This window comes from Chondrus crispus, genomic scaffold (genome assembly GCF_000350225.1).
Source record: "Chondrus crispus Stackhouse genomic scaffold, scaffold_56, whole genome shotgun sequence".
In the NCBI taxonomy this organism is placed as follows: domain Eukaryota; phylum Rhodophyta; class Florideophyceae; order Gigartinales; family Gigartinaceae; genus Chondrus; species Chondrus crispus.
The window spans coordinates 3,165-20,718 of record NW_005178528.1 but is presented as its reverse complement, the minus strand read 5'-3'; positions in this window follow the sequence as shown (position 1 = coordinate 20,718).

The following is a 17,554-nucleotide window of genomic DNA, read 5'->3' as shown; positions in this document are numbered from 1 at the left end:
ACGGCGTCATTTGCCTTATGACGTCGAAGATTTACAACGTCCTCTGCTCGATAGCCACAGAGGGAAATGCATTTAAACCCCGCACGATCGCCGTTGATACGTGCTCGGGGTATAATCTGGTGAGGAAGGCCGACCTTCCCCCAATTGGACGCATTACGTCGTGCACGACGCACCTCTGCCACGATTGGCAGGCGCGAATAGCAACCCCCTCAAGCTTTCGGCCGTCGTCCGCCTGGCCGTGCGGTTCAGGAACACGGTGTTCCGAATTCCGTTCGTAGTCGCAGACCAGCTCGCCGTGCCGGTCCTCCTCGGCACGGCCTTCATCGATACGCACGTGCGATGTATCGACATCGAAGCTCAACGAATGGAGCTACGCCAAAGCGGTTCCGTCGCCATCGTCGACGGAAAGGGGGAGTCGACTCCCCCTACTAGGCGACACGGGCGACACACGGGTCGGCCAGACGTACGCGAGGAGGCCCCGCAAGCGATCCGAATCGCCCGGTGGGTTACCATCCCCGCGATGTCACAAGCCCGCGTGCGTGTGACAACCGCGGGGAGGGGCCTCGTGTTCCTGAAACCCAAGCCCTCACTCCAACACCGACATGGAGTGAGGCTGACGAATGGCGTCGCGTTGGTCCTACCGAATCAGGCCTTCGACGTCATCGTCGCGAATTTCTCACGACGAGAAAGGAGGCTTCCGAAGCACACCGTCGTGGGATACGCGAAGCGTAAGCCCCTCGCGATCCTCACTCCCGAACGTAAGGTCGCCGAGGGGATCGCGCACGCGCTACACCTGACCGACTTGACCGATCAAGTCGGTGGGGTAGGAGTTGGCCGATCCAACTCCGACGATAAGACCCTCGCCGGGAGCAGAGGGGTCGACCCGGACGAACGGTCACCTTTATGCCAACCGACGGCGAGGGGTACTGTACTCCCCCAGCAAAAGGATCCCGAAAATCCACCGATGGATTGGGAAAAAGAGATCGACCTGTCATACATCGACGATGGCAAGCTCCGTGGACACGTACTTGAGATGCTTCGTAAGCACTCTAGTCTGCGGAGCGGTGCGCTTGGAACGATCCAAGCCACGAAGCACCGCATTTCCCTCGAACCGGGAACGAAACCGATTCGTTCTATGCCCTATCGGAAGGGCCCGGCCATGCGCGAAATGGTCGCGAAGGACGTCAACAAGATGTTGAACGCAGGGGTTATCGAACCCGCGAGCACCGAGTGGGCGTCCCCCGTGGTGCTCGTACCGAAGTAAGACGGCTCTCTTCGGTTCTGCGTGGACTACCGGCGTCTCAACGCGAAGACCGCAGCGGATTCGTATCCGCTGCCACGGATGGACGACTGCATCGACTCGTTAGGAGATGCAGCCGTGTTCACCACGCTGGACTGCAATTCCGGTTATTGGCAGATCCCGGTCGCTCCGGAAGACCGGGATAAGTCCACGTTTACGACACACATGGGCACGTTTCGCCACTTGCGCATGCCGTTTGGACTCAAAGGGGCACCGGCCACCTTCCAACGTGCGCTCGACATAATACTCTCCGGAGTCCGCTGGCAAATATGCCTCGTCTATCTCGACGATGTGATCGTGTTCTCCCGTACGCACGGAGAGCACGCAACGCATCTCGATACCGTCTTGAGCTTACTGCGGAGTTCCGGTATCTCCGTTAAGCTCAAGAAGTGCAGCTTCTTCCGGCGGAAGGTGCACTTACTGGGGCACGTCATCTCCCCAGGCAAGTTGAGCGTGGCTGATACGGCGGCCGACGCTTTCAAGACGTTTACGTTCCTGAGGACGTTGACGCAAGTGCGCTCGTTCCTCGGGGCGTGTAACGTATACCGCCGATTCGTTAAGGGGTTCGCTAAGATTGCGCGTCCTCTGACCGACATGACGGGCAAGGATTCGGATCCCGATTTCTATAACCCCACGGAGTTGCAACTTCAGGCGTTCGAGAACCTTAAGAAGTGCATGATCGCTCCGCCGATCCTCGCGTTGCTCCGGCACGGTCGTCTGTACATGATAGACACCGACGCGAGTGCCTACCAACTCGGCTGCACCTTACTTCAGGAGCACGAAGAGCCGAACGACTGGAGCCCCGTGGGGTATTGGTCGTACTCACTGTCCGATAGTGAGCCCAACTACAGCGCTACCGAACGCGAGTGCTTCGCAGTAGTGTGGGCCGTCCGCACACTACGGCCGTACGTAGAAGGCACGAAGTTCACCGTACGGATGGACCATGACGCCCTTCGATGGCTCATGTCTCTCACAGAGAGTTCCGGAAGACTCACCCGGTGGCGGCTACGTCTGGCTGAATACGATTTCACCATTCAGTACCGCCCCGGACGCGTGCATCAGGTGCCCGATGCCCTGTCACGACTCGTGTCGCCGAAGGTCGCCAATGACCCTCGCCCCACCGTCGAGGTGGATGAAGACATCCCCACTTTCGTCGGGGGCACGACAGTTCGAGACGTATCGAACGAGCTCGCGGACCACGCTTGTACCGCGAGCTGCGATCATCAGGCCGTCCATGTCTTCGTGACGACACGGAATCAAGCCGAACCCCAAACAGGGTCGGGCGTACGGACGCGCGACGAACCGAGAGGGGACGACGAAGCCCCCGCTCTACGAGAACCAAATTCGTTTTGGGAGGAGAACGACGAGTTCGACGCCGCCGACATCCAGCGCGACGAATACTCCGAGGCTGGCGCGCTCGACTCCCCGGTCGCCCCACCGCAGGGTGACCTTCCGGCCCCTCTTACGATAGAGGAGATAGCCGAGGAGCAACGCATGGATGACTTCTGCCAAACCATTTTGGCACGACAGTCAGAGTCCCGGGACTACGCGTTCTTCGAGGACCACCAAGGGATGCTCAAACGGAGACATTCTTTCTACTCTGATATCGTTCAGGTGGTGGTACCTCGGACGCTTCGCGCCAGGCTCCTTCGCCTGTGCCACAACCCGGCCATCGCCGGGCACCCGGGCCAGAACCGTATGTACTACGTACTTCGACGCGAGTACTACTGGCCCCACCTGGCTGCAGACGTCGCAGCCACGGTGCGAGGGTGTCGAACCTGCGCGATGAACCGGGTCAAGCTGAGGAAACATCTCAACCGATTGAGGTTGTTTCCAGCTACGAGGCCCCTCGAGAGCCTCGCAATCGACATCTTGGGGCCGCTCCCCAAGACGAAGACAGGAAAACCATTCCTGCTCGTGATAACGGACCGCTTCAGTAAGCTTTCGCAAGTCGTTGCGCTCCGCACGATAACAGCGTACACGGTAGCAGTTGCGTTCTGCGACTCGTGGGTGTTCAAGTATGGCGTCCCTCGCACGTTGCTTTCGGACAACGGCCCTCAGTTTAATGCCGAGTTCTTCCACAGCACGTGCCGCGTTCTGGAGATAACGAATTTGTACACTTCGGCGTACCACCCCCCCCAGACGAACGGGCAAGTCGAGCGATATAACCGAACAATGGCCTCGATGCTGCGGAACTACGTGGGTGAACACCAGGACGACTAGGATGTGTACGTGGGGCCGCTTACGTATGCGTACAACTCCCAAGTACATCGCACCACACGCACCACGCCGTTTGAGCTCGTGCTCAGCTGGCCACCGTCGCAGTTCTCTCTCCGACGGGCGGACGGCGACGCGCCCCCTTCCGATAGGGGGAACCCACGTGCCGAGTTCCTCAAGACCTTGGACTCGACTATCCAAAAGACCTACGGGAGCCTGCGTCGGACGCAGGCTCGCTACAAGCGCGACTTCGATAAGCGCATACGACGTATTAATTCCCGGCTCCGTCCCGGAGAATACGTATATCTCAACCCCACGGTTGGGGCTAAGACGTCGAACAAGCTCGCCTCGCCCGCTGTCGGACCCTACCGCGTGCTCGCCAATGACCGCCGAACCATCACGATCGATCGTGATGGGTCACCGAGCGATTCTCCGTCGACTGCTGCGTGTACGCCCCGTCTCCGATAGACGCGCCACGAGCAAGTACGACGACCCCGCGGGACCTCGCCGAGAAGGTTACCGCGGGAACGCAGTATGCCGTCGAACGGCTACTGAGACATCGAGTCATGGAAGACGGAACTACGGAGTTCTTCATCAAGTGGGCGGATTAAGACGGCCCCAGTTGGACTGCGCGGACTCACGTCCCAGAGGAGTTGGTGTGTCGTTACGCCCAACGCCCCCGGAGACGTACCGGTAGGGACCTCACGAAAACTGTGAACGCGGACGTTCACGCTTAAGGGGGGGCCCTCAACCGCTCCTTCGCGGATTAACCCCAGCCTGCACGTACAGACTAAAAGGGGAAGCGAAGGACGACGGTGGACCCTATCGGAGGGTCACAGCCGGGGACGTGTTCAAGTCAAGTCGCCTTGACTTCTCGGACGTCAAGGACGCGAGACATAAGAACAGGACAGTACGAACTGCCTGAAATCACGAGAGCCCTCGATGGGCATAGTAAGAGACCAGAATGCCCGTCGCTTGTGTCTTGGAATACCGAGAAGGTTGGGGCTCACTTCGAGCACTCAGTCCGCATCCGGGTCCGATCCGCCGACGGACGACGTGGTCATGACCCTATCGATAGGGGTAGTACGCGAGAAAACGCGCAAAACGCTCCGACAGATGAGAAAGAGGGTGGAGCTGCGTCGGGTGAACGCGCGCCAGGGCAGTTAAGTAAGAGCGAGTAAGCGCGAGCAACGCGATCCTGGGAACAGTGATATCCGCACGCGGGCCCGAGATACCCCAAAAACCCGCCGCCCAGACAGGCCCCGTAATAAGGAAAATTGCAGGGGAGGAGAACGTGACACGTGAGCGACGCCAGAGGCGCGCGCCATGCCACAACACTGATTGCGTCATCATCAAACCACTGGCGCTACCATACCCCGAAAATAACGAAAAAATTAAGGGAGAAAAATTACAGCCGCACGTGCGCGGCGTGCACGGATACTGCACGCCATACAATAAGTAAAGAAAAGGCGGGCGGCCCGGCCCGGGGGTACAATGACTCGCAAGAAGGTACACACGTCCGCCCCCTGACCGGGAAGCGAAGCGGGCGTGAGGTGGTCGCGTGCGCCCGCTTCGAGCGGGTGCCCTGACATCTCGGACGACGGGCCGTCCCTCCCCCGTGCTCAATGGAGGTCTGGCCGGCCACAGTCGGTCAGGAGAGGAGCACACATAGCCCCCGCCCATCCGACTCTCCACTGCCGAAGGCAGAAGGCGCTTGGAGACGCCTACCCCACAAGACCCGCCGTTACGGACCCTTCGACAAACGATCAGGTACCGACGCCTTCCCGGGGTAGAGCACGCGCGTAACGCGTCGGCGTTGAGTGCGCGCCACCGCCGGGGGCGCTAGAAGATGCTGCGAACCAGCCGCGCTCGGCGCCGACCGCGAACAACGCTGGAAGACACCTCCCCCACGGGATCCTACGTCACTAACCTCTCTGTCTTTTCGAGCACGAACGCACGAACCGACCCCTCGCTGCGATGACGCACGCGCCCTGTGGCAGACGCTGAACGTAAGACGCCACTCTGGCAAAGCGGATCGCGACAAAAGGGACAGCGCCGCGGATAGCTCAGGGCGAAGCGGAGGATGACGCTCGCCCGAGCCTCGGCGAAACAAGACGCCGCGATCCGTCGCGCACGACGATGCTCCTCGTAGGGATCAGATAGACAGTCCAATAACTCGGCTCGCACCCGTCGTCCACAAGTGCAAACCGGAGGCGACGCCGACGTCGTCTCGCGACCGACTGCACGGGCAGACGGCGAGAGGGAAGGACGAAAAGGAATGCCGCTGAGCCGGGGAATTGATAAGCGACGGAAAGAGACCGCAGCAAGGGACTGGGGACGCCCTCCAGGGCACAACCACGACTTCGAATGTCGTCTTCGCGGCACCGGCCGCGAGAGGGCGTAGAGATGCTCACTCCCTCACTCCTCCAGGCAGCGACCCGAAAGACACGACGTCCCAACAGAGCTCCGTCGCTCGCTCGCCGCGAGCACCACGCTGGAGCACGGTCAGAGGGAATTTCCCCCCGCCACCCCCGTCGAAACGGGCAAGCCTTCGCCCTTCGCGGGAATGTACCGAACCGATTTGAAAGTTTACACGCAAGGGGCTAGATCGCCTTTGTGGCCACGAGGCCGCTTGCCCATCGCACGTCGGTTGTGAGGGTCTACAAAAGAAAATCAGTTACTGCTCCCGAATCGGGCCTCATGCGGAACCACACGCCGCGTACGAGTCGTGACGAGGACGGCCACGGATTGAGGGTTGCGGCCAACATCATGACGTAGATTATCGAATCCGGGAGCATGTCGGCCCCGTACGCAGCTGCGAGCGCAGCTATCGACCCAGACCATCAGCTGAGCGTGGACGAACTAGGAGGTCCTTCGAAGCGCTTTTCGCTGGCGTAGAACGCAAAACAAACCGGCACAAAGAAAGGCGGTTGAGGATAGTATCACTGTGTGTATGGCGCTGGGGGTATTTCGAACGCGGGACGGCACTGTACGATCAGGCTCATGAGTTAGAAGCGGACTTAAAGATTGACGACTCCGACCGAATCGGGGATCGGGTTCCGTTGATAGGGGAACGAGGACAGCTCGGGCCAGGAGGCCCGCGAGGAACAGGCAATACCCCATCACGCTACGATGGGACACGCTACGCCGTGTCAAGAAGGAAATGCCTCCTTTGGTGACGAGTGGAAGCATAGGAAGGGCGTTACCCGAGCGGAGACTCGGACCTCGGAACGTCACTGCTTACCAACCCTACGTAGGTCATCACGGCGACAATGAGGACTTCACGAGAGCGTCCAGAAAAGCGGCAGGAAGCGCCACCGTTGCGAAGGGTGATAGGAGGACCCCTGGACGCAGAAAGGAAAGGATAACGCCGAGGACTTGAGACGGCTCTGGCTCGGTGCAAGATAACAGGAGTGGCTCAGCCAATGGGAGCTCGTTAATTTTAGCCGAAGCGCGACTCCCCACCTCAATCGCGGACATCCCGGCAATCCGTGGACGAGCCCCCTCTCCTCGACACGCCCCGGACGGACCTCCGCGCATCGGACGCTGCGGTCGTACGAGAGGAGCCGTTCACTCTCGCGCCTCCCGTTGTTCTACGAAGAGAGCCATACTCGAACAGCATGAAAGGACGCGGGGTGGGACGGCAACAAATCTGAGACCCCTCCTCCCTCTTTTTTCTTGTCCAGACCAGGGGGGAGGTCTACCGCGAGCGTAGGAGAAAGACTCGCGCGGAATCGCCTTAGGGGCTCTACGGGAAAGGAAATGACTAGGGATGTCGAGAGCCGGTCGCTATGCTGGCACGCTCAACGGTTCGTACCGTTGGAGGGCACTGACGACCCGGGGGCACGCCTTTCCGGGGGACGGTAGCTGGAGTGCGACGGCACGTCCGACTCCATCTCGTGGAGGGGCGGAAGCGCTATCTCCGGGTGGGAGGACCACCCCGGACGCGAGTTGGACAGGACGGCTGGTCCGCCAGCCATCGAGGAGTCGTGCACACGTCCCTCATAGGGGTCCCGAAGTTGAGGGAGAGGCACGTGTGTAGGGGAAGCCCGAAGGTCGTCTCGCTCCTGGCGATATCGATCGCGCTCGACCGATTATTGCTGTAGCATGCTGCTCTGGCGCGACGCCGATTCACGAAGGGTCTCGATCTCCCCCTGGGCATGGCGGAGTTGTGCACCGAGGCGACGAGCCTCGTTACTCCGCTCTATGTACCAACCGGCCAGTGTCCGGAGGAGACCTCCAACTTGCCAAACTCGGCCGATCGAACGGCCCATAGCGCGGATCACCCCTGGGATAGCAATGATCTCGTAGTGACTCAGATCAAGGCTGCACGTGGTCTTGGGACTCACGTCACGACATGAGTCGGCCCCAAGAGGGGGCGGGAGAGCCGACGGAGCACCTACCGCGGCACTGTACCCCTCCCCCGAAGGGAAGAGGGAAGTACGTGGGGAACGTGCATCTCGGAAGGCGACAGACGGAGCTTCGCCATCCAAATCGCGGTATCGCTTCCGGCGCGCTTCTCGGGCAACGGACCCCACGCCTTCCTTGCTCCGGGAGGGATCCGACCCGAGCGGATGGGGACGCGCTACGAAAGCAGCTCCTTTCCAATCGTAGGCCAAGTAGAGGCTCCGGGTGCTGGTTGTGTAATCGGTCCAAGAACGCCGATTGCGCTCGGGCACCGCTACGGCGCGGTGCATAAGATCGAGAACCAAGAAGTAGGACCATGGGACGTGCGGGGAGCCGCGCTCCATGGGGTGCAAGGTCAGGTCGGGAAGCGACGGCGCGACCCGACCAAGGAAGTACAGCACGCCGACGGGCTGCACGAAAGCCCTACCATGCAATGAAACCTCGGCCATGAAGGCGGTGCATAGGGACCACGCCCATTCGCACTCGAAATTGTAGACCAACCCCGCGTAAGCCGGGTGTACCGGGTCATTACAAGAGAAGCCAAAGTGTCTCAAAGTGTAGGGGAGTAACGGATGCACCCCTAACGACGGGAGTGCCTCCCCTATAACCGCGGGAAGCTCGGGAAAGTCGCTCCGGGACAGACCGAGGGCGAACGCGGCTGACGGAAAGACGCGTCCGTCTTCCTCCGCAGCATCGCGATACGCGGACCAATCGGTTGGCGCCAGCGCGATGTGGTGAAGGCGCATCAGGGAACAGGCCGATTTTTGAAGGGCCGCCCGAGCCTTCGAATGGGCACGAGTACCGGAGCTGACGTATAGCCCCGCTACCTCCGAAAGTACGAAACGACGGGGATCTCCGGGGCCCCGATGGAAGAGGTACGTCAACATCCGGTCGACGTACTCGGCCTCCTCCACACTATAGACGAACGTCCTGTCGCCAGGTATCTCGTCCGGAATTTGATAGGGGGCACCGTCACCCTCAGATAGCAAGCGCCATAAGGCAAGGGACGGCCCCTCGGCTCGGCCACCTGCGTATATGGTGTGAATCCGGAGTAGATCAGGTCGCAAACACGCCCGCGCCAAGAGCTCACCAACGGTGATGCCCGACCGCGCGTGGCGACGCCACGCGTAGTTTAGGCGACTGAGCGGTAGCGGAATCGACCGCTCCAAGGGAACGCCCAGCCACTGCGTGGAGGTGTCGAACACCTCCTCCTCCACGATCCTGCCGAGCCGGGAAAAAGGTGTCGGCGCCCCGGGACGCCGACAACTACCAGTGGCCCCGTGGGAGCCCTCGACGGGACGGTACGAACCATCCCTCGGCCATGCCGCGAGCTCCTCATCGTGGGAACCACTCGCGCCACTGACAGGCGCAGCCAACGGCGGAGCGACGGGCGGCGAGGGATCCAACTCCTCGGATACTGTAGAGGCTCGGGTCTCTCGAGGCTTTCGGAGAGGCCTCGGCGGCCAAGAGCGGCGGCGCGGAAGGGTTGAGAGCAGCCGAAGGCGACCGCGATGCCACCTCCTCGACGGGGGTGGGGTGATCCATGGTCGGGGAGCAGACGACCAGTGCGTCCGATCCAATCCCAAGGGCCGGCAGAGGACGCGCGGGGGCGCCCTCAGGGGTAGTGAGGGGCGACATATGGATGACGTAAGGACGCGGGCCAATCCAGCAGACGAGGGAGTAAGCCGGCTCTTGGGTAGGGAGAAAAAAGGGTGCCCGCCAAGTCAGATGCAGAAGAACGGACCCCTCCGAAGGGAGTGACGGGTCGGCGCTCAAGGCGAGCCCAGAGGAGGCACGCACGACCAAACGGCAGAAACGAGCCGACGGCGACGAAGGGGAGGCGAGGTCTCGGGACGCCAGAGAGAGGGGCGATAGATCGACACGCGTGCAAACGAAGGCAGAGCGAGACACCGAGAATGCCGACCCGAGAGCGGGGTCGTGGGAGGGAGTAGAAGGGACCGTATCGATTATACGGTCAGCCATGGCTTCAGCTCTACGAGCACCCGTGGACGCGGACGTCCCCGCTTAAGGTGGGGGCCGTGTAGTGTAACCCCCCCTTAGGGGCTCTATTTTAGATTAGATCAACTCAGAATCGGATCGGTTACTGTAGAGCTCGATGCTCTACAGTACCACCACATGTACCCCCGAGTACAGAGGGCGCACGTGTAGACGTGTACACGCGGGACCCAAGAACGCGCACACACGTGTACTGTCAGCCCCGATGGCTGACAGTATTACAGTGTCGACCAACCGCTACAGTACGTCGCTACAGTACATCGGTACTGCACTACTATGATAGGTTATTATGTACATTGAATATGGAGCGGACCGGCGGCGGTGGAGGAGGACAAGCACGGACTTGTCACCCACCGACCGTCAAGGTCGGACTTCCCGCTTATTATAGGGTAGCACTCGCTAACTACCTTAGAGCGGCACCGAGCGCGGGTTGAGGACGCGCGCGGCACGCCCACGAGCCGGATCCGCCTCCGCCCGTCGGTACTGGATCGTTACCCAGTACCGCGCCGGGGCGTCGAGGCGTCGAACCGCTCGCGCGTACCGGCGTCCACCACGTTCCCGCTCTACCACGCTACCGGGGCCCGCTGCCCGGTGCCGTTAGGTGGTGTCCCGCTTCACCCCCGTCTTCCCGATCGACAAGGGTCTCGGTCGAACTGTGCATACACCTCTATCGCTGGGGGTGTTTATGCTACACAAACATGAGTATGAACCCTATCAATAACCTTTTTGACCTGTCTCAAGGGCGGGTTTCAGAACTATCTGTAACTGTAGCTGTTGCACAGAATATTTTGTTGGCCATGGACTGGGAACAGTTCTTTTCTCCCTGTAGAAAAATACTATACGGCATGTGACAGTGAAAATCGACATCATAGAGGGAGATTGTGTCCTTTGACTGCGAAAGGACAATTTTGTTTTGTCTTCTATGAGGTATATCGCAGTATTTCGTCATGTTTAGACCAACTATTCATTGGGACGAGCTTTGAATGATAAGGTGTCTCATGAAAACAGCACGTTTCTGATCAATTTTAGCCTGTAAGACCACTCAGCCAAGAATACGCAGTGATTTACTGGAATGCTGACAAGTCCTGTACTGCCAAAACGGGAATGGCTGTGTTTCATCTGGCAGACTTTGAAGCTTTCCTTTCCAGTAAGGAGCAATCATGGGTTGCAAGAGTTTATATTCGTCCGTACCCATACCACTGTATGGTGCGCCATTATCGAGAAGCGCTCCAACAAAATCAGATATATAGTCTGAACTGTAGCCAAGCTGCACCATGTTGAATGTAACAGTTTTTTGTTTTGGGTCTTGTCGCGTTGTGAAGACTCATAGGACTACTTCATTCCCGGCTTGAGAGAACCATTTGAGTTGTGGTCAGATTGCCAGTGGCCAAACTTCTGGCATTCACGATACTTTGACTTGCTTTTTAAGTCCGCAAGCTGCTCAGGTGTAAGTGGCTGCTTTCCTTTCGTCGTGTGATTGAATCCATTTCTGTTACCAGTCGTACCACTCAAGGCAGATATCGTAGTAATACATGATGCTATATCAGAGGATCTCGTTTGTTCACACTGTGCCAAAACGGAAGCAACAGTTAAAAATGAAACTGCATCAAGGAACTGATCTGTTATAGCGTTTTCTGAAATAGTTCCTTCAGTTGGAGAAGCTGCAGCATGTATAGAAACAAGTTGGCTGGAATCTAAAGCAGAATTTGACAGTAACATAAGTGCTGTAAGTGCGTCAGGCAGCTTTGCAGTCGTCGAACTCACATTAAACTTGGATATTTGCGCATCAAAACGAGACTCAAAATTCTTGAATGTCTCGGTCGAATCTCGCATGTTTTTAGGACCGCGATAAAGTTTTGATACAATTCGCTGACAACAGTCAGCGCGTCTCGTTTGTAAATAGCCTTGATAATAGCTTGGGCGCCATCTTCAGACTTAATAACGGAATCAGGAACTCATTTGCAGAAGTCACGAGCTCTGCCGTAAAGTTGGGATTGTAGCATTATCCCTCGTAGACTGAGTGGTATCTTGTTTGAGTTCGTGTCCGCTAACATATCATGAAAGGCGTTCCACAGAGAAACAGAATCACTGTATTCTTCTTGATGACCTTTTCCATCGGTCCAGGGCATATTTTTAATGTCCCACGAGTAGCGAGGTCGATTCAGTAGCGAAACCGAACCGGGCGCTGGGCCCATAACAATGGGAAGAACGGTTTAACAACATAATCAGTTTAGTTGAACTGTAGAGAAAGTCGTGGCTGGTGACCAGATGACACTCCCATCAAAAGGGTCAGAGTTGCACTGTACTTAGAGGGAACTAAAGCTAGATAAGGGTTTGTTAACGACCGCTGAACAAAAACAAAACATAGTGAAATAATTACGAAGCAACTGCGCACGAGAGTGATATTCAAATATGAACAGTCTGTTCACACGACAGGTATTTGAATATGAACATAAAATGTTCAGGACTCTGAAATTGAAATGATGTACACGAGATAAGAGTACACAAAGTTTCACAGTAAGTGGCTCATGGCTATCGAAGGCTCAATATGCTGTCAGAGGCGTTGCCGAAGTAAATATGGATGCGCAGTGGGTTGAAAGACAGGGTCCTCAGTGTGGGTTTAATCTATTACGATTCTGTTTTGATTTGTTGAACATAGCAGATCCTCATCTATAGCATGTCGCTGTCGTTGAATGTATGTATCCACTTCTGTCCCATTTCTATGTGATTGGAATAGCTCTACCTCATTCTATCCTATTTCTATGTGATTTGAATAGCTCTACCTCATTCATCCCACATCAACAACCTCAACGCGTGGGCTTTTCGTCACAGTATGTTGTGGATTCAGGCTATCTGCCTTGTTGCCTCTCCCCTGTGTAATTCTGTGTTGACCTCACTTGATGTAGTCGGTGCCCCGCAATACTGTGATCATACTATAATTGCGTGGCTAATAGCAATAATTACCTGTCCGTCCATGTGCATCTATGTGAGTCAAGACATAGCTACCTCGTCCACTGCATTGGTTCACTTCCCTTTTGTGTACCTCGATACACTTTTCTATAAGTACTGTAGGAGAACGCCGAAATGGATGAGGCGACACCGATTTGATCCATCTCATCCGATACATTAAAGGTCACGAGCGACCCAAAAAAAGAGAGAACTACCAGGAGAACACTCTCGCCTTGGTAAGAATTTTCTACTTCGACGTATCGATTATTGTCTACCCCCTTTCGTCAGCCGACATCCGTGGTGACACACGCAACACAGTATCTTTCAGTTTTGAACGGTTACGGATCGAAACGAAACGATTTCTCAATACACACTTTCTTCTGCCTTCCCTTGTTCCTCGCCACTCGATTCCTATGTCGTAATTATACGCCCACGCCTTCATTCTCTGTCCATCTGCACGTGTCCTGTCTCAACTTTTGTTTTTCGAAACACTTCTTTTTGCCCCTTCTACTCTTTAACAATCTATCCCACACTCAAGCTCTCAAAGTTCAACCTTTTTATTTGCTTCCTTCCTCTTGAGCACACAAACTGTTTTATTTGACCTGTTCGCTGTACAATTTCTAATATCATCTTCTTGATTTCAAAGACTCTACGAATACTTCGAGAACAATCTCCCCATATTTGCCACTGTATATCTCAATATGAACGTTTTCGCCTGCTACGCTCTGATCCCAACTCATGTATCCATGTATAACTTCACCATCCAGTACATGCAGGTCCCCACTTCGTGTAACCGGGTCGCATCAGGCCTGGAGTGGCCAGACGCATACCAGAGCGTACCAGAGCGGAGCAAAGGGTCTGTCCCTCTCCGCGTGCGACGAAGATGGAGACATTTTATCTTCCGGCAGGCTCCTTAATCCAGCTGATCTCGAAGAGATTGGGGTTAAGGAATTCGAGTGGCTATCGCAACTCACTCGAAATGCGATCTGGTTCTGACTGTTTAATTCGGATGCCACCCACTCCACGGACCGGTAAGCCAGGCAAGAACCACTTTGCCGATTTAAAGCGACAGACTCGTGCGCGGAGGGAAACGATGGTGTGCCCAGTGACTTTCCTTTTTCGCCCATACCCCCTTCACAAAACTTCTCCTTCCGCTCCGTACGATTTCCCTTTTCAGCAGACAGAGCTGCGGCAGCTGGTAAGAAGTAACATCAGGTATCCTCTTAATAAAATCAGCTTGTCGTTCTGTCTTCTTGAATTATTATAATCGAGCTGTTGCCGCTCTTCTACTTGCGCTAGGTATAGTACACTGTATTAGTATTGAAGCTGGTAGCTCCCAAACCCGTTCTGAACAGTCCTGACAATTTCTTTGCCACTGAGTTGCTTCGTCCATCGATGACGCGCATTTCTTGGTTAATTGCAACGGCAGTTTTGTTCCGTCCTTAGGGATGGCTAAAGGCCCCACTTTTTTATTAACAATCGTATCATATGCAGATCACTTCCCTGGCTGCAGGTCAGTAGACAGTTTTTGGTAAATAACCCGCGCCCTTGGAGCCGTCAAGTACGCGTTTTCTGGTTGATAGTGAGACTCTTCCACCTCCCACAACTCTTTTTCTTACCTGAGCTTTTTCACGAGTGGAACTCTTTCTCGTTCTAATCTCAAAATGTTTCCAGTGCCTTTCATTGCGTCGCTATCCATTTCGGGGACAACTTCCTGTCTAGGCATCGCGTGACACTTAGTCCCCATCGCCTCAAAAGCAGCCTGTGAATCCGTCTTCATGAAATAGCATTATTGAACTGTTGTCCCTCTTCTATATGCACGCAGGGTGTACTAGTATTCGAACTGGCAACTCTGTAGCTCTCTGTTTCGCTGTTTCGCTTCGTTGTGTTGATATCTTCTGTATTGAGTTTGTTTCACACCGCGCATGCAACCACCTTCCGAATCACTATCTACACATTAGAAACTAGAAAATGTGTTCAAACAGCCTTCACTCATTCAACACATCGTAGCTGGCCGTTACATGATACTCATCATCTGTTGCGCCCTTGACGACAGAAACTGTAGGCGGGCCCCTCGGCACCGCGGGACAGTTGTAGTCTGTCGCTCTCTCCATTATCGACTGCCTATACACTCTCTCCACACTGATGCACAATCCACCTTTTCTCTCGTGAATCCAAAGCGCAATCCAAATAGTTAATGCTGCAGCAAAGAGCGAAAAATAGTACAAGATTGCCCAAACCTCTACAGTTCCTTGCTGCGTGGTTTTGACATTGGTGCTGATCTCCCTCGATGTGTTCGATACGACGACGATATTATTTAGACCTGTTCCGTCTTCTCCAGTGATCTGTTCAGGTTTCAGTGGTATGCCTGACCGAAAAGCTGATTCTGATTGAGCAAGGGCTAAAACGAGTCTTCTAAACTCGTCTATCGTACAACCTTCTCGGCATGAATAAATGAATAGTTGTCGTCCCAAGAGTAATTTTGAATTCACAAATATCAAATTGGGTTCTGTTCCGGTCAGCGCCGATGTGCCGCCCGACACCAGAAAGACCAGCAAGTGATCGGCAGGAATGTCGGCAACTCAAAGCCTCTTGAGTTCTAATTACTCCACTCACATCATCAGTAGAGATTTCATGCTCGAATGCTATGACTTTGTCAATACTTCTGTTGTATAGTACATTAGACCTAACTGGAGGCACTCTCAAAGAGCGCAGACTACCACATACATGGTCCCCGAATATCTTTTCGTCTATCCTTAGCTCCATCTTAGTTAGTTCCAAGATGACGCTATTTCTTTCCTCCCCGTCGAACGATATTGAACTTACTCCCGGAACAGCTACGTTGAAAACAGTTAAGGTTCCAATTTCCGATAACTTGACCATGTTACCCAGGCCTATTATCACTTGCTGATGCAATCTGTTTGAATTCCCTCTTCTGTAACGCTGAACGCTGGCCAGAGTTAAACTCGCTACCAAATCAGCCCCGGCTGTCTCCCAGACAGTGTAGCAACTAGATGTCTCGATATCGCACAATCCAACATCCTTGCTCAATACTGCAACTGGGGTGCTTTTTGTTTGATACAGAGATACTATGTCCTCGGATTCGTCCCCCTCACATTTGGACCGTGTCACTTGGAGCCCTCCATCGATTCTAAATACTGCTTTCTGAGGAACACAAGTAAAGTTCTTGTCATTCAATGTCAGGAAGTGTGGTCCGCCGTGCACATTAATTACCCGGGTGTCAGTTAGCTCGATTTTGTGTTTCGTCTTGTTCTCTAGCGCTGCATACTTCAGCCTTGTTATCTCTCCCGTTATATTCAAGCAAGCTTCCAAGTCGTCCCCTGGCTGAAATATGTTCACCAGTTCTCGCCCACCTTCTGGCATCTTGAAATCAATGTTCACAGACACTACCCCCTCTTTCATCACTTCCTCAGCCCCGGATCCATACTCTAGCGGTAGATATAGCAGCGCTGCCAACAACACCACAAGTAGCGTCTTAAGCCTCCACCACGATGAGTTGAGGTCGATTTCTTGGTGCATACCAACAATCCCGAGCCTCGTAGAACGCAACCTCAGCCCTGGCTTCCTTCTTACTTTCAGGCCGTAATACGCTGCGTTCGCGTAGTTGGCCGCCAGCTCCAGGACAGGCGACAATATGAAACTGACAAGAACGAATTTGACTGCATTCCACATTGAAATTTCGACGTGCGTGCGCATTCTGAACGTCGGTAATGGTTCACACGGCAGTCTCAATAGGTGTAGACTGCGATTCCCCGTGTAGCGAGGGTGAAGCTGTAGGGAAAGCACTTTCACCTTTTGCAGCCGACTTTTTTCTCTCGTAGCGACCAGAAATGGCGTGAACCGAGTACGCGTTGTATGTAATGTAGTAGGAAGGGGGAACAGGAAAGTGCGTTTTTCTGCTTTGAGGAGCAAGCGACCTATATATATAATCGTGTTAACGGCAGGAATGGGCTCTCAAGAATCGTGGTATTCCTGCGCACGGGCATGGTCCATCTGTATGTGGGGAACAAATATCTCTCTCGTGTGCTGCAGGAAGGGTGTTTGCAGGATAAGCATGTACAGTATTGGGGTGTGAGATGGTGTAGTGCGCCTTTCCTTCGTCTAGCGACAGTACAGAATATGCTTTACAACGGCCGGTGTTCGGGGACAACTGAATGAAGGAGAAAACTGCAATCTATCGCGAGGTAGCAATGCACCTTGTTTACCGATGTGCTGCCCAGAACGATTTTTCAAAATCCTTGGTACATGCATTTAGAGCAAGGCAACCAGTGCGCAATTTATAGCGCACATTTTTAGCCATGCAGCGCTCTAAAGAGTGCGCAACACAACAAGTGCGTCGCCATATGTGACGGCCCGCAAGGGGCCGAGTATTAGTTTTTCCCAAGTTTTTCGCCAAGACAAGGGGTCTGAAGCACGGCGCATATAGCACTCGAAAGATGATTGGTTATAGTGATTATGAAATATCGATGAATTCTGAGTGATCGCGTGCTATATCCATTTCTATCCTGCGCCAGGAAAGAAACGAATATAGAGACAGGTGCTTCCAGATAGCAACCGAAAAAAGCGATTAGCGCACCAGTTGACATGCCAACAGGGGAAAATCTCTAAAATTTCGAAATTTAGCGCACTGGTTGCCTTGCTCTT